We start from the raw sequence: 25,719 nt of genomic DNA, 5'->3' as shown, positions 1-25,719 counted from the left end.
AATCTCATCACTTGAGCTCTGTGGTCAGGGTGATCTCAGGTGTGAAGTTTGGCCAACTTTCACTTCTGTGATCTTAGGCAAGTCATTTAACCTTTCTGTAGCAAACCTGCTTACGGGAAGGCCTGCTCCAGATTCCGCCGTAATAGTCTATTTTTTATCCTGTAGGCATTATCCCACCACACAATGTAGACTCCCCCGCCCCCTAAATGACACTCTTGCCCTTCTCATCTCTTAAAATGCAATCTTTAATTTGCTTCACATTTTTTTCTCCAAACATATGTTATTTCAACTGTGTCCACACAATTGTAAAGCAGATGTTCTCTAAGGGTTAGACTTAGAAGACCTGGTTGTGAATTCTGTTGTCTCCTCTTCTTAACAGTGGGATCTGCATCAGCTGGCTTCCGTTGTCCCCGCCTGCGAAGAAGAGCAAGGAAGTGTTGATGACAATGATGGCAAGACAAGGACATCTACCTCGCAAGCTCCTTAGGAGGGTGGTAAGACTATGATGTGATAATGGGTACAATGTTTAAGCTGGAACGTTCCCATTCGTTTTATTGGGGGAGGGGGGAATCAAATGGCATGAAGTGGCTCCAGATCACTGACAATCAGACTGTGCCCACAAATGTCAAGCTAGGACACTTTTAAAGGAATGAGCACCTGTACATCCAAATCTGGTCCAGCTTCAAGATGAAGCTTCCCATCTGCCCTCTAGACCAGATCCGAGGAAACACATTGATTTTTATCATACAGGAGTGGGCAAAAGTAGGTTTACAGTAGCAAATATGTGAAATTTTATTCTTATTAATTATTGTATTAAATTACCATATGACCAACTGTAGACCTACTTTTGCCCACCCCTGTATCCACCTGCAACAAGAGTGTATTCCACAGTGGGAAGGCTCTCACTGCTTCTAGCTTATTATGGTCTAGTGCAGTGGTCAACAAACTGCGGCCCCTTGAGTGTGGCTCTTCCACAAAATACCACGTGCGGGCACGCACATACAGTGCGATTGAAACTTCGTGGCCACACTGAAGGAGCCAAAGAGCCGCAGTTTGCCAACCACGGGTCTAGTGGGACGATACTCTACTTTTAAAGCCTCCTCATTATAATCACATGGCTATTGAGGCTCAGTGACAACATAGCTTCTCACCTAGACTAAGGGTAGAACATGAGCTCAGATTTCCAGCTCCCCAGGCTGATGCTCCATGAGTGTCATGGAACTGTCACATAAATAAGTCACCTTCATCATGCCATGGATTCTTTCATATTTAAACAGGATTGCCTGTGACGTGGTAAGGTAGTTTGCTCAGGGTACTAGGTGGGCAATAAGAGGCCCAACATCTTCGCCTCTGTGTGGCTCACTGTGATGGACAGACATCCCTCCACAAAAGAATAGTAGTTAAGCTCTTACTTCAGAGCTGTCTTAAGTCTCCTTTGCCTAGTGGAAATAAATGGGGGCATTTATTAAAGAGCTCCTGGGGTGTCTCATGAAATTGATGTAACAGTTGAACAGCCAAAATTAGGCAAAGGACATAAGAGGCTCTTGGGATTTCCCTAGATGCCCAAGGCCATAAGACGACTCTAGAGCAGTGCCGTCCAATGTAATTTAGTCCCTCAGTCACACTAGTCACATGTGGCTATGCTATTGGGTAGTTTTCGCTCTAGAAGTCCCGTTGCAGAGCACTGTTCGAGATGGAGGCCCTTGGAGTGCCTCTATCCATAGCACAACCAGACTCTGGGTCTATATTTCTGGACAATCAACTGTGACCCAGGAGGGCAGAATCATGTCTCCTTGACTGGGGTGAGGATACAAGGGGTCCTTCTCAGAAAAGGGATGTATGGTCGTCTCTAAACAGCATTATTTTGCCTCCTAGAACTTTCCCGTTCAGCCCTCATGATGCTGCCAGCAACCTGGGATGATGAACAGAGATGCAGGGACTTAGAGAAAAGCTTCACCCAAGACTACAGAACAAGTGAGTGATAGACTCAGGGTTACAACCCACTTCCTGTCTCTTGTTTGTGACGTTCACATTCCTCGTTTTAAAATCGAATGCATTAGGAAGGGTACTTACATGTGTTTCCTCGTGGTTCATTTTGGATAGTGTTCTTGACACATCGACCCTCTGTAAGAAGTCCCACTGGGCATGTTAATAAGAACAAAAGCCCAAATCAGACAGCACTTTTATACATCTTCATCCCAAAGTAGAGCCTAACATAGCTTGGGCTGTGTACGCCGAAATTAAAGCATTTTCACCGACATCAAAGGAACTGAACGCACAAACCTAATTATTGGAGTCGTTTTTACATAACCTGGCCAGGTACACTCATCCCTGGAACATCTGTTTTCCCCTAGGAGCGGTATCTTCAGGATGAAAACTGCCATTGGTATTTGCGCCCATAGATCGACCATCAAGAAATCCTTGAATCAAGTTGCTGTGCTTGCATATCTAGGTACGTGGCCTGAGGGACTTACAGCTTCTCCTTGAGTTTGTCAAATGCATTTCCTAAGGTTTCCTACACTGTCTAGTAACTTCTGTCTCATACACAACTTCAAATGGGGTTCACCCAAGAGGTTGTTACAAATGCAGGGTCTCGGGGCCCATCCCAGGCCTCTGGATCAGCTCCTGTACAGTGGAACCGCGTTTCTCAAACGTCATGAGCTCAGGAAGGCTGTTCGGAATCATTTTTTCCCATTAGAAATAATGTAAGTTGAATTAATCCATTCCAGGCCCCCAAATGATTCCCTGTTGTAACCTTTCTTATATACAGTACATGTCTATTGTACTGTTTAATCTATCAATCAAGACTTTAAAAACAAAGAAATGTACAGTAAAAAATGAGAATTTAACAATTATAACCCACAAAAATATTCACAGCACAATATCCTGAGATGTTAACAGTGGTAAACTGCCTCATACTCATGCATCAGCATGAAAGGGTTGTCACGTTGAGAAGCGAATTGTTCAAGAAACAAGGTTCCACTGTATTTTAAGAAGATCTTCAGATGGTGCCCGCAGACACTACAATTTGGTGCTCAGGGAACACGTCAGCCCAGAGAAGCTCACCCACCCTCTGTCTGCTCGCCTTCTTTGCTGATAACGGCGGTGGCTCCCGATTGAAATGCAGGAGACCTGGCTCTCTTAAATAAAAGGGAGTCTGCCTCATGTTCCTGTGCCATATTTCATTGTCAAACAGGGAGAATCATTCCGTTAATTAACGTAGAAAGCAAAATTACTCTAAATGACCCAACGCAGGTTCATTTTGCCGCTGAAAAACCAGCCGTGCCAGGAACGATAACTTCCTGAAGGCTTCTTATTGCCCCACAAAGGAAGTCATTCTTGAGAGCTTGTTTGGAGGTTCTAGCAGGGGAGCGCAGCTACTCGTATACCCTTGACCGAAGACTGGTCCTCTCCTCTGGGGGGAAGGCCGTCCTCTTCGACGGAGCAAGCGCACATGGATTGGTGAGGGAGGAGGGGGACACCGGCCTAGCAAGCCAGATCAGCCGAATCAACCCTGGCGATCAATGGGGTGACAGATGTCGCAGCCAGATCGCCCTCACATCCAGGAAGTCATTCTTGAAGGAAAAAATCACAGCCCTCATAGAATCGTGTTTCGTCTGCACTCACCCGTCAAAAAGTTCCTTTCCAGGCATAATTAACCCTTTTCGGTCCAACCTCGAGGCTGACATGACAGACCAGGCGCTAGAAGCAGGTCCAACATCGAGCAATAAGAACATTAAAAAGTTCACCATTCAACCCCGTCAATTAATTTGGACCAGACTGTTTGAATTCCAAAAATAACATTGGACCGCAAAGGGTTTTAAAATACAGAGTAGCTGCTCCACGCACCAAGAATTTCCCACCTCACACCCCTTCTCCCATTGAAACGCTGATAGGCTTTGTATGCACATATCGTGTGTTTCTATACACACACACAGGGAGGAGTCAAGCTGGAATTCCATCACAAATCCCTCAACTCTGAACACGGCCTCTTTTCAAAAATATCAACATTTCCTTGATCAAGAGGAAAGATTGGAAGTTGAAAAAAACAGCTCATTCTAGCCCTACGTATTTAGCTCCTGTTCTTCCTATCAGCAGTTTTAAAAAACACACAACACTTTTACGTGTAAATTCTGCACATCATGACATTGGGGATTGTTCATTCCTTTGCATAACTTCTCGTTCCCGACCATATTTTTAATTTGGGTTCAGAAAGGGGAGAACTCGGCCCCAGGAACCACCCCCGGGGGCTTCTGGGGTTGGTCTATTCTAGCTCCTATAAATCAACCACTTCTTCTGAGACAGAAACCTGCCTATTGCTATTCGCCACGTCACAGGGGGGAAGGAAAGGCCTAGGGCCACACGACTCCATCACAAACCCCCTAATACGGGCAAGTCCGACACCTTCCATTCCCTTCCATGGAAAAGCACAGGTTAGGCTCAGAGAGAAGGGACCCATTGCCTGGGAGGCCCCTGTCCCAATGATCCCGTCCCAATGATCCTGACCTCCAGGAGCACATCCCATGAGGCTGCACAGGGCCCGGGAAGCAGGGCTTCAGTCAGTGCTACGGAACTCCATTATTTAAGATGTAAACTTGAAGTTCTAGGCTGTGGAACTAACTCCTTTTAAACTCACACACGTGCAGCCCACTTGACCACTAAGACATTGTGAGACCTTCAAAGCAAATCCCCACAAATGGAAGTTGCTCTTAAATTATTCAAAGATATGACAAAACCCATCATCCCTACCCAGGTCTGAGTCACCTGGGGACCCCAGCAGCAGTTCAGGCATTGACTCCTCAGCCCTGGCCACTGGCCAAGAGCAGCAGCAGGTGCCCAAGTATCCTTGGCAGCCAAGCCAGGCTCCACCCACCCGCGCGGGTCTGTCCCTCTGTCTGTGGCATGCTGGGAAGACAAGGGTGCTCAATGGGTACTGGGAGGCCAGGGAACCCCCTCCCCAATACATACACATGTTCACATACTCACCCACAGTATTTAAGAAGCAGACTAAGACGAAAGATCTTTAAGCCACTACCCCTGCCCCTGCTTGGTAATCACAAGGCTAAGCCTATTTGCCCACTGCTCTCAACCAGTGACGGCACTGTTCCTGGTGATGGGCAGAGACCCTGCATTCGCCTTGTTGCATCCTCCCTCACATCCCTCTATTCTGAGCACTTGGTTTCCACCGAACCCTGCAGTGGACACTGGAGTGAACAAGGACATCAGCAGCCCCTTCCCTGAAAGAGACAGCCATCTTGACCTTGTGCGAGACGCTAAAAATAGTAGCTGGGGTGGCCCATGCTCTGGCCATCCTGCTGTAGAGACGTAACCACAGGCTATTGGAGGGGCCTACATGGAGATGGGCAGAGGTCGGCGCAGGAAGCTGTCCTTGAAAGGCAATTCCTTAGGTCAGTGATGAAAGGGAGGTGGAAGCAGCACCAGTAGGTGGGGGGCAAGAAGGGGCAGAGCAGCCTCAGGAAGGAATTGCTCAGCCACAGGAGGCAGTGATGGGGTGGGGGACCAAGTCCCACAGAAGAGCAAGGTGGACAATTTCTAGGATCCTATGTGTCATGGCTCTGCCCCTGCCACACATACCTGAGCAGGCCGACCTGAAGGAGGACCGCATCTGCCTCTGAGAAGGGCACCCCAGCCTTCCCCTCCTGGTCAATAACACACAGGCCTGCCCTCGGTCCTCACATTCCAAATGCTGACCTGCACGTGTTCCTGGAAGCTCCTGGCGCAGTCCGTCTGCAATGCGCTCTAAGTGAGCGTGAAAGAGCAGCTGACAGTTTGAGGTCGTGGGCACCATCCCCCGGGGAGAGGCGGGGAGATGCAGGCAGCATGACATGAGAAGACCGAGGAAGAGGTGGGTCCAGAGGAGAGAAGGAGGGTTCGCCCCACCAGGATGAAGACCGCACTGTTTGGGGGGTGACAGGACAGAGGCGGCAATGGGAGAAGGGACTGCAGCTTCCCCTTGCCCACCCGGAAGGCTTAGGAAAGTGAGCCAGGATGCAGGTCCCCAGCAGAGGTCAACCTGCCTGGGTTCCAGAGGAAATGAGACAGAAGTACAAACTGAGACCCAGGAAAGAGGAGGAGAGCGAGGATAGGGGTCAGGCACAGAGCAGCCAGGTCCCTGAGCCATCCTGACGGAACCGCATGTCCCGGCAGGGAGGCTGGGGAGACCACCTATGCGTCACTTAGGGGTTGTCTCCTCAATGCCAGCACCCACTGTGCCTGGGGAGCCCCCTCTTTCTAATATGGGGGGACCCATACTCACGCACTCTCTGTTCAAACCCCCCACATGGGCTCTGACAACACGGACCTTCAAGCCCACCTACCAGGAGGGCGAGGCTGGACCCACACCACAGCACCGGGTCCTCTGCTGGGCCAGGCTCTGAGGGAGAAGAGACCACGGGGGGCGATGATGTCACTGTGTGCCCGAAGCCATCCGGACACCGACTCCACTCCCTAATGCTGAGCACACCCAGGGTATGGCTGCTGTTCTAGCTGGAGCCAGTCTCCCCCCTAGACAGCAAAACTCATGCCCTGGGGGCCTCATCCATGCCCTTCGCCCCTGGGACTCCAACCTGGCCCCCAAACATGTGACTGGGTGGGCACTCCATGTTCTAACCCCAAACATGTCTTCCCTCCGCAAGCTGCCTGCCTCTAGGGAGACGCCCCAGGCCTCCCAGGGGTGCACAGCTGTCGGTAGTCCGAGTCTGCCACCTGCCTCCTTGACTCCCACCTCCATCACAGGGTATGTCATCCTCCCTCCCAAGTCCTGTCATGCATCAGAGCTTGCACTTTCCGGTCATCATCCACATCACTGACAAGTACCAACATAGACCTTCCACTGTGACCATTTTTAGAGGCCCTACCAGCCCACACACTGAGAATTCTCTCTATAGGAGACAGCAAGACCAAGGTTCCCAGCTGCCTCCAAAGCTTGATGGGGAAGGAGGAGCTAGCAGAGAGAGAGGGGGCAGACAGGAGAGGGGTGAAAGCCCCATTCAGAGACATCCCGGCTAAATGCTGCCTCTCACATGTACTGTTGTAAGACTGAACGGTTTCCTTGTGGATGAAAACAATGTCATGAGAGCTACTTAAGTTCTTACCATGACCCATGATGACCTACTGTGTTCAGCCTGTGTCATCCCTGGGATGTAGGAGTTATTCCCATTTCACAAAGGAGGACAATCAGGCGTGGGGACAGGAGACCTGAGCAAGAGCACACGAGGGCAACACCAGCACCAGGACTGGGTCTGGACATGCCAGGGCCTGTGGTCTCCTCTGCTTCACAGTGTCCTCCTCTGCGTCTCTTTGGCCCAAATTGAGAGGAAATGTCACGTACAATTCCTGAATCTTGAGCTTGGGAAGTCAGGCCAAGAAGTGCAGCAAATATAGTACGCGTGACATATCGGGTGGGAAGCTAAAAAATGTCAGGTTTGGAAACCACGAATTATTTTCCTTCTGTTTCCTCAAATCAGCACAAGCCCATCTGGGAGAGGCTTTCCTAAGGCAGCGTGCTGGGAACAGCTGCCTTGCAGGCCTGGCCACCCCCTGGAGCCTCCCGGGACACCATTGAAGCAGCACGGGGAACACAAGGGTCAGGGAAAGGGAACCACCTGTGGTCCATTTCATCAGCCCTGGCAGGACCTGGAACCCCGCTCCTCGGTGCCCAGCCTCACTGAACGCCTCCCTACTTCCTTTAATAAGAACATAAGCTTTAGGAAGAGTCAAGTCCCCAGGACGACGCACTCGAAATTTCTTGCAAAGTTGTGCGTGACAGGTATTAGGAGGAGGACGAGAAGAAGGCATGCTCTGCGCTTTCTATACGCTTGTCTGGGAATGTTCACATCACCCTGCAGGGCGTGTGCCGTTAGGGCTCCATTTCGCAGCTGAGGCTCAGCAGGTGTAACCGAGTTATAATCATGACTCCTAAAAACACAGACCACTCCTTGGGGCAAACACAGACTCATCAGAGGGAAAGCTCGTTTGGACTAAGGCAGTTGCACTATAGAACATCGGTGCAGTGGTAGATGCCTTAGAAAGAAAGAAAAACGTGATCCAGTTTCCCATTTCCAAGATATTGACACTGCGTCCCAGACAAGATGTGCCCTGCAAGTGCTCTGAGAACAAGGTGCCTGCAGTAGGCCCCTTCAGAATGTTGCCCAAACTCTCTCCCAAGTGGGTGTAGCCATGCCCAGCTGCTGGGAATGCTGGTTGCTAACAGCTCCCAGCTGCAACCTGCTCAGAACGGCCCTCGAATGATGGGAGTCCATGACAACCGTGGGCTGAGGGGGTATGCCCACGCTGTGGCCCCCACAGTGGCAGCACAGGGCCAATGAATGAGAGTCATTGGGCCCCAAAGCTCAGACCCCTTACTTCATGATGGGACAACTTTGCAGAGCCCCCCCCAGAGATCCAGCTAAAACAAGTCTTTCCCCACTGGGGAAAACGCACTCCTTAGCTCATTTTCTTTGCCCTGTCCTACTTCCCTTCAACCCTCTTTTCTAAGAAACACTCCTTCAGTAAGTAAGTGACTTGCACAAGATTCACCCCTGTCAGAGGCTCCATCACTCCTAGGGAACCTCTCCTAACACACTATCTAAGGAAAGAGGGAGGATGTTACACGGACGAAGGCCGTTGAGCGTGGACACTGAAATCTCTGCCTTGCAACTCTTCTGCGGAGAATGTGTTGCAGGTTCTCAAGACCTAAGTGCTGCTGAAACTCAATGGGGCTTTAAAGACATCTGGTCAACCCCTTCATTCTAGCAGTGGGGTGGCCCACACCCAGGGAGGGGAAGCAACTGACCCAGACCACACAGATATCTTCCCCACAAATAATAGGTGAGAGTACAGCCAGACCAAAGACATATCCCCACTCCTATGACGGCATGTGTATCCCCAGCTCCAGTCCACATGGCAGGACTCTCTGCAGTGGAGGGAGGTGGGGTTGGTGCTCAGAGGTTTGGCAGGTCCTGATCTGGCTACTCCCCTACTTATAAACCACCGCTCCCAGAATGGAAGCCACACTCTTTGCCCTTAGGTACTTTCACATGGCAATGCCCTCGAGCCTTTGAGCTTGACCTCCCATGCCCCCCAGGGCAGCCTGAGTCCCGTACCCCTCACTTATAAGCATGCTCTACTCTTCCTGGTCCACACTAGGGTATACGTAGAATCACCAGAGGAAATACAAATGCCCAGTTAAATACACATTTCACATAAACAATAAATTCATGTTGGCAATAAGTAGGTCCCAAATATTGCATGTCCCTCTGTTGTTCTCTAATATGGCATATTCTTTACTTCCTCTGCCTGAAACTCCCTCCCCTGCAATCTTGAAAAACTCTGCATCCCCCAAACCAACTCAAATGGACCCTCTTCTAGATGCCTCTCACTCACTCTGTAGGAGTCATGTTCCCTTAGGGGCCGAGTGCCCTGCCCTGCTCAGCTAGAGGGCACTGTGACAGGATCATCATGTGTTACCAGGATTGGTCTCAGTGCCAGGTCCTTAGGTACCACAGGGAGGGGAGGGGCTGTGCTTCCACTCACACATTTACTCATGCTCACAGGCATGCGTTCGTTCGTTCATTCATTCATAAATTCATTTAATAGATATGTACTTGGCATCTCGGGGTCCAGCACATACATGTGGTATAGGAGTCACATATCAATAAAGTCGACATCTGCCAGCCATAATATGAGGAAGGCGTTGGGCAAGTAAATAATTGATTTTAAATTCTTATCAGTCCTACAGAAGGAGCAGGCGAGGTGCTCTGACAAAGAGGTGAATGGTAGCTAGAGAGTGGTCATGGAGGCCTTTTAGGGAGATACCACTGTTGACCTAAAGCAGTGCACCAATTGTAGGAAGAGCAGAGGAAAGGGTTTCAGTAGGAAAGCACAGCCTGTGAGGAGGGCCAGATGCCAGAAAAAGCTTGTCATGTTTGAAGTTATTAGAGGAACTGAGTGGACAAGACAGACAAGAAGCCTAAGTATGGAGCCATACGTCGTGGCCAGGTCACACAGGACCTTACCAGCTATGTTAAGGAGGTTAAAGTCAAGCGGGAGGCTGTTAAAGGGGCTTAACCAGAGAAAGGACACAATCGGATTTGTATGTTTGAAAGATCACTTACTGTTATGAGCCTCTGTCATCTCTGAACCCACATTGTTCACAGTGAATATACTTAATAAATACTTATTAGTAAATACTTACTAAATAAATGAGCCCATTCCCTTATTTTCCCCTTGATCCCCATCTGTAAGAGGACCGTTGGAACTTCCGCCTGACACTAAGAAAGTCCCCAGAGAGGAAACTTCAAACTCTCAGAATGCCCGTGTTCTTTGGAAGGAGCTTCGTTCTAGAGGCAGAACTGAGACACAGCCGAGCAAACTTGTACCAAGTAGCATGTTGGCTTTTAAATTAAATGTCAGCGCTGCTTTTCCACTGGGAATCTGGCCCAGGCTTCTGGAAGGCAAGTTCTGATCAACAACACAGACCAGACCCCCAGGAGGGGGCAGGAGACACAGCCTTCAGGAGACATGGGGACTGGCACGTGCCCACTCCAAGCATGGGTGGCCCATCCCTGGGGTGTGGGCATGTGTGTGTGGCCAGTGGTGGAGCTCCCCACTCCTCCCCCACAGTCTGCCCTCTTTAGCCAGGAGAGAGCCCACACTGAGCAGCTCACAGGGATCTCCTGGTGAGGACCTGACTCACAAATATCAAGCAAGTTCCAAGGCCGGGGGAGGAAGGGAAGAAACAAGGAGGGACAGTCTCCTCTCCTCCTTTCTTCTTTTTGGCTGGGGTTTTTCTGGGCCTCCATAAGTCTGTATCCCTTATCTCAGGATGTGAGGGTCTCCCAAACTTCCCCCAGTATATCTGAGGTGTTACAGCCTACTGTTCCCCTTCTTTCTCAACCCACCTCACCCCAAAACACCTTACACTGCTGTCAAACGCAAATGCCCTTTGCTCAAAAAAATTGCTCCCTCTCCCCCTTTTCAGATCCAAATATTAAAATTTTCAGCCCCTGCCTGGACCCCAGGGTCTCTGGCCCACCTTACCCTCCCCTGTGCCAGTGGGAAGGCTGACCACACCTTCCCCTGCATCCAGACCTTGGCTATTGTCACCTCCTGCGACAGTCAATGCCACCCCACCATGGAGATCAGCTCCTTTAAGAACCAGAAATACCAGCCTTTCCTCTGAATGCAAGGTCAAGGCCCATTTTTGAAGGAAGGAGAGGGAGGGGGAGCAAGACTTAGTGACTAGCATTTGCACAAGCACCTCACTTCAATTGCACAAATACCCTGATGGGTGCTATGATCCACATTGTTCAGATGGAAAAACTGAGGTTCAGCAAGGTTCAGCAAAACCCCCAACCACCTCGGTATTAGGTGACAAAGTCTGAATTTAAGTCCAAGTCCATCAAACCCCAATGCTGATGCCCCGCCCCCCAGTGCAGTCAAGTCTACCCCAAAGTTCCTTAGCTTTTCAAGGATATTTGCCTCCCATTCCCATCTGCAACAAACTCTTCCCCTGCAATTTCTGCAAAGATCACTTGTCCCCACATCTCACACCTCTTGCCCAGCCCTTCCCTGAAATCTGGTGTTTAATGGGAAGGCCCTCACTCCGCCTCCTGCAAACACGGCGGGAACGCAGGCACCATTTGGATTCCAAGGGACCAGATTGGACCAGACGTGCCAGAGCGACTACAGCTGCCACGGGTACGATGAGACATTTCAGTCTCCCCTCGTTGGACAAACTCATCTGGAACATTCACAGCCTCAGAGAAGGCAAATAGCATAGCCGTGAGCAAGGATGTCCCTTCACGCCCTTCTCTGCAGGTCAGACGTGGTTAACTACAGCACGAAGTCCCCTTCTGGCTGCCCACTGCCATAAGGTAAAGTCTCCTTTGCAAGGCTGACACTTGCATGACCAAGCCCTGGTCTTCCCCCTGCTGTTCCAGCCCACCCACCCATGGGCCCTGACCCCGCAGAGGACCAAGCAGGTCCCTGTCCCAGGACCTTGGCATGAGTGCAAGGGCCAGACTCTGGGGGTGCCATTTCCACCACCCAGAATACTCTCCTGTCTGCATTTCCTTGTGAACAACTTCTCACCCTCCAAGATCCATCTCCCCACCCACCCTCTCTTGAGCGTCATCGGAACCCCTGTGGCTTTCTCAGCAGCATGAATCACTTTCCAACGTGATGAGAACACAGCATCTTGTACAAGCCTCTGCTCACCATCCGTGCAGCAAATACCGATGCATCACCTACTGTGTACCAGGCACCATGTCTGGCCGTGGGGACACAGCAACAGGCCTCAAGAAACCAAACACCTCCCTTCACAGGACGATGTTCTGGTGCACACATTTCCCCACCAGGGGAGGCTCCCCCAATGCAGTGTGCGCGCCTCCAGCAAGAACCCTGAATGCCCAGCTTTGTTTCCCCCCTTGGTAGACATCTGATCACTGTCTTTTATATATATATATTTCAGAAAGGGAGAGAGAGATAGAAACATCAATGATGAGAGAGAACCATTGATCGGCTGCCTCCGGCACACCCCACATGGGGGATTGAGCCCACAATCCAGGCATGTGCCCGGACTGGGAATCGAACCGGGACCTCCTGGTTTATAAGTCGATGCTCAACCACTGAGCCACACTGGCCAGGCCAATCATTATAGTCACTGAGGAAGACATATGCTACCACTTGTCAGAAAGCCAGGGTGCCTGGCTCTGCCACAAACAACCAGTTCCCACTCTCAGGCATGGTTTCCTTGTTGGAACTGAGAGCCAGGGAGGAGATGCACTCAGGGACGTAAAGCAATAGGCTTCTAATGAACTATATAACCACAGCACATTTCTCACAGCAAAGGGGCAAATATTAACAGCTCTGGGCAGGCCTAACTGGATGTGGACCCAGAGTTACCAGCAACTCCCGAAGCTGCAGCCAATTCCTTCTGATCCTCCGCCCTGGCAATGCGATAGCCCATCGGCAGATCAATCCCATTGATCCTGCTCTGTAATAAAGCCACTTCCCGTCAGACCACAGGTGCCTGCGGGGCCGTGTGTCTATCTTTATGGGGAGATGGAGGCTGTGGGAGCCGTGTCTTGGTCATGAAGGTTTGACCCTCTGTGTTCATGGTGTGACAGCGGTGTTTCTTCCTGCCACAAACAGACCCAGGTGTGAAGGAAAACCTGAGGTCTCCCCAATCCATCATCCAGAGGCCTGTCATTTATCTCGCGAGAGATGGGGAAAGGGGCACCTTGGTGGGTGTTGTGACCAGGATGGAAGAACCCCTCAAAGTCTGTTCTCCTCACCTGGAAAGGTCAGTGGGTTAGGACCTAACGATGATCAGTGTGTGCAGAAATCCCTCTTCCCAGGTTGAAAGAGGAGGAGCGCCCGCCCACATGGGAGGAGTGGCCGGACCGCAGAACGAAATCTCATCTCCATCCTCCAATAATGGGGGGAAGGGGAGAGATCAACCAAAGGACTTGTATGCATGCATATAGCACAACCAATGGGCACAGACACTAGGGGTGTGGGGGAGATTGGGGGGATAAGGACACATATGCAATACCTTAATCAATAAAGAAAAATAAATAAAATTTAAAAAAAGAGACTTCACACCACCCCCGCTGCCACCTCTACACTGGCCTCAGGGGGGCGCTGTGCCAGACACCCAGTGCCAAGCACAACCTTTTGCAACCTTTTCCTCCATCTTTCCTTGCCCCCCTCTCTTGCCAAGCCCTGGTGGCATTATCCTTGCAATGTCACAACTGTCCTTGCTCTCCACCTCCACGCTTTGTCCTCTTTCACACACTGTCACTGCATCCCGGAACTGCTGGGACATCCTGGGGCCGACACATGGGCAGATGGTGGGCACTACGGGCGCCCATCCCCAGCCTCCCCTTCCTGCCTCACTCACACGGCATGCGGGTCCCTCCTGAGCTGGGCCTCGGTGACGCCTCATTCAGAGAAAAGACGTCAAGCACGGAGACAGCGGAGCCCCAAAGGCTCATGATGAGGACTCAGGGGAGCAGAGCTGACATGGCAACAGGGGCTCCCCGCTCCCTCTCGTCAGCCAGACGCCTGCCCTTGCACAAGTGGGCTCTTCCCGGAAACTGCTCCCAGAGGACACCGTGCACAGGCAGAGTCAGCTCTGGGAGGGGTCGCCCTTCCCCTCCATCCCCTCTCCTCTCTTCCCTTTGGAGCTTACCCTGATGGACAAGCTGAAGGGACCCTTTTGTCAGAATCGGCAAAGCAGAGAGGGTACAAGCACGGACTCCAGACCCACACAACCAGGCTCCCAGCCCGCTCTGCTCCTCGCCAGCGCTGCGCTCAGACAAGTTGCTCACACATTGTGTGCTTTGCGCCTCACTTTCATCATCCATAAAATGGGAATTGCAGCAAATGGTAAAGATGCAAAGATTTAATAAGTAGAATTTATTTCCCTTCAAATAAGTGCCCAGATATATAGATACAGATATATAGATATACAAATATATAGATATATAGATAGAGCATAGATACAAAGTGCTTAAACAGTGGCCCCTAGTAATCTCCCAGGAGGCCTCAGCTTTTTCTATTGGCCATATACCCATCACCAGGCTATATCTCCCCCAAATGCTCCAGCCCGAGACACAATGGAGCACCCTCTGCTCCCTACACGTGGTGCAGTGCCCACCCCTGCACCTTCACCCAGGTTCCTCCCTCCCCCAGACTGCCCTTCCCCAATCCAATGCCCAGGTGCCCAAATCCTTCTCTCCCTCAAAAGCTCGGCTCAGTGGTACCCCCATTATAAAGCCTTCCAGATTCTCGCCTCTCCTCCAGGACCCCCAAAGCGCCCTCTCTCCTCCCCTATTTCAAGGCAGCTTCCTCCTTAGTCCAGTCACCCTCCGCCCTGGCTCAAGGCCACCTATGCCCTTGACTTTCTCTCATTCTGACTGCAAATTCCTTGACAGCGTGGTTGGAATTCACACATCTCCCTCGCTGACTGCCACGGTGACTCACACCGTGATGCTAAACACATACTGGCCAAGGGAGCGGGGCCATCTTAAGGACCCTCTGCAGTGACAATGTCCCTGCCCCTCTTTGCTGTCCATTCCGCTGCTGCATGATCACGGAGGCTTCCTCTCAACAGGTAGATAGACAGGCGGACACATGGCACCCCGGTGTCTGCAACAGAGCCCGGGGGAAGGCAGGAGGGCCGTGCAGCCTGGGAATGTGGCCGCTCAGGTGGGCAGGAGCGGGAACCCAGGCACTGATCCCGCTGCTCACGGGGCAGCGGAAGCCCCAGCCCTCCGTGCTCACATGCCCGCACACCTCGCACACCTCCCCAGGTCCTCAGCCGTCTCAGGGTTCAGGTTTTTAATTTGAAGTACAGTGTCTGACCCAACTGAAATGGAATCCAGGGACGGTCGAATCCTATTAAGTCACCAGACCAGAAAGGTATAAAGTTGACAAATTGCTTCTCCCAGTGGTGGCAGCGGGAGGCACACAGTGAGGCTGGGCTCTGACCCAGCAGCAATCCCCTCCTGGGTCCCAGGCTGGTCCCGCTGGGCAGCATCCTCTCCGGGGCGGGGCGTGGGGGATTCTGTGTTTAACAAGTATGCATTTCACATGCTTCCTTATATGTTGTTTTCCAAAGCAAACAGGGCCCGGGGGTACCAGGTCATCCCAGTCTGCAGAATAATAAGTCCACAGTAATCGTTTTTATAAAGGATTTCTGCTGGTTGTGCACTAAGTTAAAACTGCACGAGCCCCCGAATCCCACCCGTCCCCTGGCAGATAGTCCTGGGAGGAGCGGAGGGTGTCAATCATGTGTTCCTCAAAGGAGTTCTCCTGGCGCCACCGGAGTAAGCGCTGTGCTCCCTTATTTATACTTGTCAGCCCCGGAGACCGCATCCAGGAGAGGAGGGGGAAGCGGGAGGCGTACGCTGTGGCCATTGTATCTAGGTTAGCCCGCAGAATCCTCCCTACCACATGCATGTGGGTACTATGGTCGCCATTGTGAAAATGAGCAGAGAGAGCGCCAGCAAGGAGAGTTACTTATCCAAGGTCAAAGAGCTAGCATAAGGTCAAGTTGGGATGCAAGGATTAGTCTTCCCCATCGAAGATATTTTCAGTCCATCACACAACACGCTTTCCTTCTCTGCCTCCAAAGCCCCTCCTCTGGTCCAGGGCTGCCTCGCTGAAGCCTGAGAAGCAGCATTCTCCATCTGCCACGGACCTGTTCTCACGGTGAAATGACCTGCTGCATTCTAGAACCTTCCATGGACTGTGCAGCTCTGCAGAAACATGCTGCCCGGGGTTCTGTGACCAGAGCCGTGCTGTTGGTCCCTGGCTTCTATACTTCTCCAGAGGCACCTGCCTATGTGACCCAGATAGTTTTCTGTGTTGGTTTTGTTTGTTCGGTTGTTTGTTTTTGTTGTGTTGCTAATCTTCACCTGAGGACATTCTTCCATTGATTTTTAGAGAGAAAGGCAAGAGGAAAGACACAGAGAGAGAAACATTGATTGGTTGCCTTCTGCATCTCAGGGCCAGGGATCCAGCCTGGAACCAAGGTACATGCCCCCAACCAGAATCAAACCCATGACCCTTCAGTCTGTGGGCCAGCGCTCTACCCACTGAGCCAAACCGGCCAGGGTGACCCAGATAGTTCTTGCTCTTCCCTGCAGTGCTATGCGGATTGCCCCACCCCTACCCATCTCGGCTCCTACACATGACTCCAGTTCTCATCTCAGATGCCTTGGTCTGATGAGCTATTAGAGAAAGCTCCATGCTGTGAACAACAAATATTATTGCTCAAATAAAACTTTAAAATGAGGCTTATATACCGTAGCCCAGTGGTGTGTCTTCCTTCTATTTAAGCACATTAGTGAACCCCTGTGCGACTTAGCTTCCTCATATAACCCTAACCATGCCTCCCTCCTGGGATGCTCTGTAGATAACATGCTGTCCTGACCTGTGCCTAGATCAGTGATGGCGAACCTATGACATGCGTGTCAGAGGTGACATGTGAACTCATTTTTTTGGCTGATTTTTCTTTGTTACATGGCATTTAAATGTATAAAATAAATATCAAAAATATAAGTCTTTGTTTTACTATGGTTGCAAATATCAAAAAATTTCTATATGTGACACGTCACCAGAGTTAAGTTAGGGTTTTTCAAAATGCTGACGCGCCGAGCTCAAAAGGTTCGCCATCACTGGCCTAGAAAGTGCTTAGAGAAGAGGAACTACAACAGAACAGAAGCTCTATAAATGTTGGCCCGATCCTCCTCCTCAGCTGCTCTATCTGGTCCTGAGTTGCCAGTGTTGGCAGGACCTGCAAGCATCACCTCTGGCTACAGTGGCAGCTGAAGGGTGTGTTGAGGACGAGGGGCTTACTCAGAGCAGAGTCCCCCTGGGCTCTCCGCATAGTGCCGAGAAGCTGCGAGTCCCTTCTGACCTGGGCCCAAGCAAGGACCCAACCACAGCTGCTCTCTCAGAGGCCCTACCTACTGATGTCAAGCTGCTCACACTGAAAGAGGCTAATGTGCCCACTCTCTTCCTTTGGGGCCCACATGTTTCCAGGGACTCCACATTCCTCAGGCAAAGACTCAAGATGACCCATCCTTCCGGCCCTCCAGACAATGAATCCACTGGGAATAAGTTATTTTTCTCAAAGAAAATAGAGACAGAATTCAGGCCACTACTCTACTAACTGGATCTTCATCCCTTCCTACTTCTTCAATGGAACTTAGTTATTACCATTGACAACTGCATTCATTCATACTCATTAACTGGTTATTTAAATAGATGGCTTGACACTACACAGGAGATTCCAAAATCCTGAGTCCTTTCAGGATCATATCTTAATTTCTAACAGCGTAATATGCTACTTAGACCAAATGTCCTTCCAAACAACCTTCCAGACGAAGCCTGGGCTGCGAGGGCCGAGGCGGCTGCTGCGGTGGTGGGGGCCAAGTCCCTTGCATGAATTTCATGCATCGGGCCTCTAGTAGACTTCATAATAAAGAATACTATTACAAGTCTGATAGATATTTTGGATAAAAGTTGGTCTCTCTTATCTTTTCAGCTATATTCTTAAATGTTATTTTTAATATAATTTTATTGATTTCAGAGAGGATAGGAGAAGCAGAGAGAAATAGAAACATCAATGATGAGAGAGAATCATTGATCAGCTGCCTCCCGCATGCCCAGTACTGGGGATCAAGCCCGTAACTCAGGCATGTACCCTGACCAGGAATGGAGCTGTGACCTCTTGGTTCATAGATCTATGCTCAACCATTGAGCCACAGTGGTGGGCACAGCCACATTCTTTACATTCCCTTAAGCCATAAGAATCTACCAGAGACCTCTTATATGCCAGGCACTTTGCTAGGCATCAAGGACCCAGACATTTGACAAATAAATCCAACACAGATCCCAGAATTGTACTGTGTGGTGCAAGGGAAGCACAGAGCACGCTGAGCTCAGCTCCTCCAGAAAGAAGAGTAACCTGGTGCCACTCTACTCCTTCAAGCTGTGGCTCCACTCCATTCCGGGGAGTTGGGTTTGGGAAGTAACTAGATTTAGAATCTGGAAAGCCATGCAGATATACACATTTTCCATCACTGAGAACAAGGGAGAACAAGGAAGAATCTAGGACATTCCTCAGCAGCCTAAGGAATGTCAATGAGCACCTTCTCCACCCTTTGGGGTTTCTATCCCATCAATGGCCTTGAGAATTTCCAACAGAGCACTCTGTGATGCACCCCCACTTCCATTGTGAGGGTTTTCATTCTGTATGTGGAGGATGTGGTCTTTCGCTGGGAGAAGCTCAGAAAAAAGGCATGTCATTTGTGATCTGTGAAGTCAATTACCCCATTCAGCTCGTGACTGGGGATGAGACTAATTAGCAACCATTTCACTGAGGGACTGCTTTTCTTCAGAGAGCAGCCAGGAGGTTCTTCGTTTCCCTCAGTGTGTCCTATCAGGGCTTCATTTCATGCCAGAAGGCATCCAGCACAATCCCTTCTCAGCTGCACCTTTCCCATGACTGCGCAGGCCCAAGAATCCAGAGAGATGAGGGAGGCACTGATCTCTAGTTCTCAACGTTCCTAATTGAATTTCAGGAGACGTGACCATTTTCATTTTGTTTCTCTCTACTAAATGCAAAAGGAGGGTCAGGAGTCGAGTCAGGGTTTCAGCTTCTCACACAATGGATCTAAAGCAGCCATGGGCAAACTACGGCCCGCAGGCTGGGTCCAGCCCATTTGAAATGAATAAAACTAAAAAAAAAAAAAAGACCGTACCCTTTTATGTAATGATGTTTACTTTGATTTTATATTAGTTCACACAAACACTCCATCCATGCTTTTGTTCCGGCCCTCCGGTCCAGTTTAAGAACCCATTGTGGCCCTCGAGTCAAAAAGTTTGCCCACCCCTGATCTAAAGAATAGTACGTCAGCCCGGCCAATGTTGCTCAGTGGTTGAGTGTCGACCCATGAACCAAGAGGTCACTGGTTTGATTCCCAGTCAGGGCACATGCCCAGGTTGCAGGCTTGATCCCCAGTAAGGGAGTGGGGGTACAGGAGGCAGCCGATCGATGTTTCTCTCTATCCCTTTCCCTTCCTCTATCTATAAAAATCAATAAAAACCTACTTTAAAAATATAAAGAATAGTACTGTACTTTATATGGGCAAGTCCAGCTCTATTTATGAATTCACAATGACTCCTTCCACCAGTGAGACAGTGGCTCCAAGACTTACACATCCAGTCAAAATCTGTATGCCGAGATCCAGTCATCAATGAACAACCCACAGGACCAAAACCCAAGCTCATCATCTCTCCCCCAGCTACGTCTTCCTCCCTGTCCACGTCCCCATATTGGTGAGGGAGGCCACCCAGTCATTCACTTCAGAAACCTGAGTGCCATCTTTCATGTCCTCCCTTCATCTTTAGTCTTTTTGAGTCTATCTTCTTAAAATCACTTTACCTACCACCTTTCCTCCTCCCCACTGCTTCAACAGGTGTTAGCCCCTTATCACTTCATGCATGAAGTCCTTCAACATCCCCTAAGTGTTCTCTCACCACAGGCTTGACCTGACCCCCAAACTTTCCCAAAAGCCATAGTAATCTTTCTCCATGTGAATCTCATGAACCACTAAATTCTTGACATTATTGCTCACTTCCCTTTAGGAAAAATTCCAAGCTACTCCCTGAAGAGCCCTGCATAATCTGTAGGTGGTCCTACACTCTGGCTGCCCCTCCCCTAAATACACTCTATTCACTGCTCTATGAAAGCATCTATAGCCCTTAGTCAACAACTTCCTGTTACTATTTGGATTTAGTTTTTCTCTGGCAAATTTATCTCTCAATCTGAGAATCACCCTCTTAACAAGTGAAAGTGTTATCATTTCTAATATACTTGGCCTTATGTCTGCTCAAGTATATTAGTAATTACAATACCAAGAAGGAGTTCATTCATTCTCTATTTTCTGCTCTTTTGGGTCATTTCCTTAATTATCCTTTGTTCCTTCACTGACTTCTGGTGGATTGACTGAGGTTCTTCTGTTCTGCTTTCCCTGACCAGAATGAACAGTGGTTTAGGGGCGTGTACGCTAGATCTATTTTGCTAATTGTTTCCTTATGCTTTTGATAAACATATTTGATCATGGATTATTCTGAACAATTTTAGAATAATCAGCATCTATCTTCTCCACATAACAAGAATCTCAGCATGCTTTCAATTCCATCTGCCTCCTTTTTGCATCCCTAGCATACTGCATTTGGAATCAGCTGAAATATTTTAGTTAGAAACTTAATTTTTCAAAATCAACACATTTAGCTCTAGCCGGTATGGCTCGGTTGGATGGAACATTGTCTCATTCACCAAAGGCTGTGGGTTCAATTCCCAGTCAGAGCACATACCTAGGTTACGGATTCGTTTCCCAGTCAGGGCACATACCTAGGTTATGGGTTCGATTCCCAGTCAGGGCACATACCTAGGTTATGGGTTCAATTCCCCAGATGAAGAAGGTATGGGAAAGAAACCAATCAAGGTATTTCTCTCACATTAATCTTTCTTTCTTTCTCTCTCTCTCTCCCTCCCCCTCTCTCTAAAGTCAATAAGCATGTCCTTGGATGAAGATTTTTTTTTAAATCAACACATTTAAATTTAAGAACAGAGTTTTTTTCTGGTAGATTTTCTCATATTGTTTATTTTTCTTCTTGGATTTATTTTTGGTTTTGCTTATAATTCTTTTCAAGGGATCTGTGCATGGCAAATTGTCCAAATCTGTGCATTTCAAAAAATTTATTGATTTTTATCCTCAAACTTGAATTAAACTTTATTGGGTTCTGCCATCAGATTCAAAGTTAATCATCTGCCTGACATTAGAAAACATGGTTTAATTATCTGCGGCATTCATTGCTACTGCTGAGAAGTCTGGTGTCTATCTGATCCACATTCCCCCCTAGGTAACCAGTCTTCCCTCCCCACTGTGCCTCAAGCTTTTGGAATTTCCTTAATGACTAAAATTTCACCATATAGTGTCTTGTATGGACTTAATTTTTCATTTATTTATTCTGTGTTTGAATTATGGCTGGGTTCCTTCTGCTACTCAATGCATGCACTAGTGCTTCTTCTTGCAGCAATCTAGCTTTTAATACCTTGGATCTCTAGTGATTCTGCTTGGGGTTGTGAAGAGCTACCAAACTAAGCTCTCAAAGGTGTTCTCATGACGTGGAAAAATGATGCCGAACTGAGCCGTTATCTGGATTGAATAGATTGAAAACAGACTTGCCCAAGTTAATAAATCTCGTTTTCACTACCGAAGTTTCTGGAAGGCCTGGGCAATTCAGGATTTAAATCCTCAGATGGATGAAGGGAAGCAAGGCACCCATAGCTCTAGGTAAATGTCTGACCATGTTCCTCTGTGCTGCTCTTCCAAAGACACCCCCCCACCACCACCCCAATCACATCCGTGACGTCAAGGCAGCCCTGGTTATACGTGTACAATCTCTGAGACAAGCGAATGACTTCAACATACCCTAACAACAACAGTCAACGTCCCCATAGCAACTGTAATGTACACACTCTGCACAATTAACAGTTGAATGGGCACCTCCCAGTGACACGTGATGCATAGGAAGCAGGGGGAGCACAGGTAAGTCTTCACTTTGTGTATTCTGTGACCTTGGGTATTTACATTCTCAACGAAACTGTTATCTTACCCTAGGGTCTGCATTTCAGACCTAGTCTCATATTGAAGACATGTACCTGGGGAATGACTGTGACCTCCTTGAAAAGGCAAGGAGCCCCAATTAATGTGTGTTAGAAGATGTTGTTATGAACTCCCTAGCCATCCTTTTGAGTATCAAAGGCACCCTCCCGAGGAGCAGGGAGTCTAATGTTGGTACACATTCCCTGGGTCTTGATGTACATCTTCAGAGTATTCTTTGAACCTAGACTCACACATCATGTGTCCCAAGAAAGACAACAGTACCTGCAAGATCTTGTCACCACCTTCCCCCTACACTGTGAGACTCCGGGGACTCCCAGGGGAAGGCGGAGAGGTGCCATCAGATCATTAGCACCCTGCTTTCAAGGGCCCTCTGCAAGGTGGACACCACAGTATTGGCCTGAGTCTGATTGAGAACCTAGGCTGTCTATTGAGGACACACATTCTGGAAAGTTTCTTCTTTAGAAAAGAAAAACCCATGTGTTCATAGTTCTGGTCTAGGCATTACCCTTCTCCTGACGAAAGAGGAGAAAGTAAGAATAGCTCAGACAGCTATAGTGTCCTAACACAAAAGGGAGGGAAAGGAACTAATATTGATTCAGAAAATCATGTGTTTATCAGTTGACTTCACTTACACACACACACACTCAAATAGATACACAGTTCACCTGTGAACAATGTGGACATTAGGGGCACAAGTCCCCACAGAGTCAAAAATCTGCATATAACTTCTGACACGCCCACAACTTAAGTTGTCCCTCGGTATCCGCAGAGGACCCCCTCCAGATGCCAAAATCCGAAGAAGCTCAAATATAAAATAGACCCATGCATATAGGCAGCCATCCATAGCCAGGGACTCTCAACTGCAATAAAAAAACAGCACAGTCATTCATTGAAAAAAAAATCTACATATAAATGGACCCACACAGTTCAAACCAGTGTTGTTCAAAGGTCAACTGTAGATAGATATAGAGACAGAGACAGACATGGACATGGACATATATTTTCTCAAAGTAATCTTTTCAATTAGGTGCAATTATCTCATTACTAGATGTGTAAATTGAGACAGAGTAATAAAAGCCAAAAAAAAAAAAAATGCGTGTATTTCTCCTTAGCCCTCCTCCAGATAATAAGGCACCCTCAGTCAGGTACCATATTGGTTTTATTCATTCCAGCATCCCTCTGCCTAGCGGAGCGATACAGGAATGAATGGAACAGAAATCATTTCGGGCCACCTAATGGGATAAGTAACCACTAAGAATATTATTACCTATTTGAGGGCAAAAGGAAAAAAAGGAAGGTTGTTGTGAAGGAGATGAACTCAGATGTGGGAGAAGGAGTGCAGGGCGAGAAGCTGATAGCTAACCCTCCATTAGATTTCAGAGGCAGGAAAATCCTATTTCTCTCAAGGTCATCATGACCTTTTGTCACGCCCACGCACGTCAAACTTTATGATCAAGATGTGCTGCCTTTGGAATGCAATCCGATATCATATTTCCTAGGGTCTGAGGTTGCCAGATTGAGCAAATGAAAACACAGGATTCCCAGTTAAATTGTCCTTTCAGGTAAACAATGGTTTTTGTAAGTATTTCCCAAATATGGCTTGGGCCATACTCATACTAAAATATTTTTGTTTGTGACTCTGAAGTTAAAAATTAACCAGGTGTCTTGTATTTTACCTGTCAAACTCACCAGAGAATCAGTGAATAATTTTCAAGTTCAATAGAATAAAATGTTATTTTATTGAAATAAGTTAGAGATCCGAGGCTGGGAATTCATCATATATATAAATTCTTGAGAAGAGTGACCTTTCAGAGACGTGAACAGAATCGGCCACCCTTTTACCTGCTGGCTTAATTCAGCCCACGCAGACCACAGCACACTAAGTGTGGGACACACAGACACTCGGCATCCACCGTGGTTGTTTACCCTCATCATTGCTGGCAGTGTGCTCACCCATCCCTTATGCTAATATCTAATAAACCTTATTATTTCTCCAGGCACTGTACGGGGGTTTTCACATAATGACCTCTCTCAATCCTGTCAGCACCCTTATGAGAAAATGATTACTACCTGAGACTGCCGATCAGGAAACTGAGGCTAATTGGTATGGTCTCTTGCCCAAGGTAAGAGGATCCAGGTTTCAACCCAATATTCCCCCAACCCTCCCCGGTTCCCAGTCCTGCTGCTTCTCCATGACAGTGAATACAAATATGGAGTGTTTGGGTTTTCATTCAAAACCTCACCATTGCCCAGCCTGCGTGGCTCAGGGGTTGAGTGCCAACCTATGAACCAGGAGGTCACTGTTTGATTCCAGGTCAGGGTACATGCCCGGGTTGTGGGCTCCCTCCCCAGTAGGGGGGTGTGCAGGAGGCAGCTGATCAATGTTTCTCTCTCTCCCTCACCTTTCCTCTCTGAAGTCAATAAAAAAATATATTTTTAAAAATCCTCACCATAATGAAAGGGAAGTGAAGTCAAGATAGCTCCTTCTCATTAAGCAGTGCTAAATATAGCTACTGTACTTTTTTAGCAAGACTTTCTTTGCTCCATGTGGTGACTTGACAGGTCACCCACCTATCTTCTCTGCAGACATAAATAACTGCAAGCATAAGGAAGGCGGCGTGCGGAGCTGCAGAAAGAACAAAGGAACTCTGGCATAAAATGCCACACTTGCTAGAATACACAGGAGCCAAACACAGACAACGAATTGCAGGCCATCAACTTTGCTCTACTGACTGAAGACAAAGAGAAGGGAGGACAGAGGAATGAGAGACTGGTATTGCCCAATATCATTGGCCTCAGCTGCAGGGACTAGACACCACCACAAGGCAGAATGAACTCAAGTCCTCTAGGACACTCCCAGGCTCCTTGTCCTCCAGTACAATGTTGGTCCATCCACCAAACGTTAGGGGCCCTTAATGGGGACAAAGTCTGTGAAGTCCTAGGTTGTTCATCAGTATCTGAGAATCTCCAGGGAGAAGGTACTATACACAGTGGGAGGCAGAGCTGCAACCGCCTGCAAAGCCGTTCTTCTAAGTATGCATAATAAAAATCCCAATAAAACCTACATCCCCAGTGCAGAAGCTCCACAGCTCCCTGTAGTGAACATATGATATCCATAATTATGCTCATTTCACTGCTGAGCTCCCAGAAGACCCCAGAGGTTGGTTATGCTGCTCTCCCCGCCTTCCCAGCTGGAAACAGAGGCATATCCACAGTGAGGGCTGAGGTGCTGGGTCCCAGGCACTCCTTCCACAGCACATGTAATATCCTGATGCACGTTCTCCTGGATCCGGCCACGTTCTCCACCCTCTCTTCCATCACCATAGGTAAGCCTACCTGAGGCCAGTTCCTCCGCTGATGCTCCAAAGCTCATACTCCCTCTTCTACCCAAAGACATCATTTGAAATATTAACTCGTCCAGTATCATCAATCATGCCTTTGCTGGTCTTCCTCATCAGCACATAAACACATACTGCCCATGTAA

The 25,719-nt window shown here is 48.7% G+C and overlaps 1 long non-coding RNA gene across 1 annotated transcript in view; it reads right to left on the bottom strand.

Moving 5' to 3' along the window:
- Positions 1-327: 327 nt before the first annotated feature.
- Positions 328-25,719, bottom strand: part of LOC118674638 — a 35,986-nt gene continuing 10,594 nt past the window's right edge. Inside the window, exons 2-3 of the long non-coding RNA XR_004973686.1 lie at positions 2,074-2,139; positions 328-414 (exon numbers count right to left, since the gene is read on the bottom strand). This is a non-coding gene — a long non-coding RNA (uncharacterized LOC118674638). The remainder of the gene's footprint in view (positions 415-2,073; positions 2,140-25,719) is intronic.

Source organism: Myotis myotis, unplaced genomic scaffold (genome assembly GCF_014108235.1).
Source record: "Myotis myotis isolate mMyoMyo1 unplaced genomic scaffold, mMyoMyo1.p scaffold_m19_p_19, whole genome shotgun sequence".
Classification (NCBI taxonomy): Eukaryota; Metazoa; Chordata; class Mammalia; order Chiroptera; family Vespertilionidae; genus Myotis; species Myotis myotis.
The sequence above is the reverse complement of the archived record's forward strand: the minus strand, read 5'-3'. Positions and strand labels throughout refer to the sequence as shown.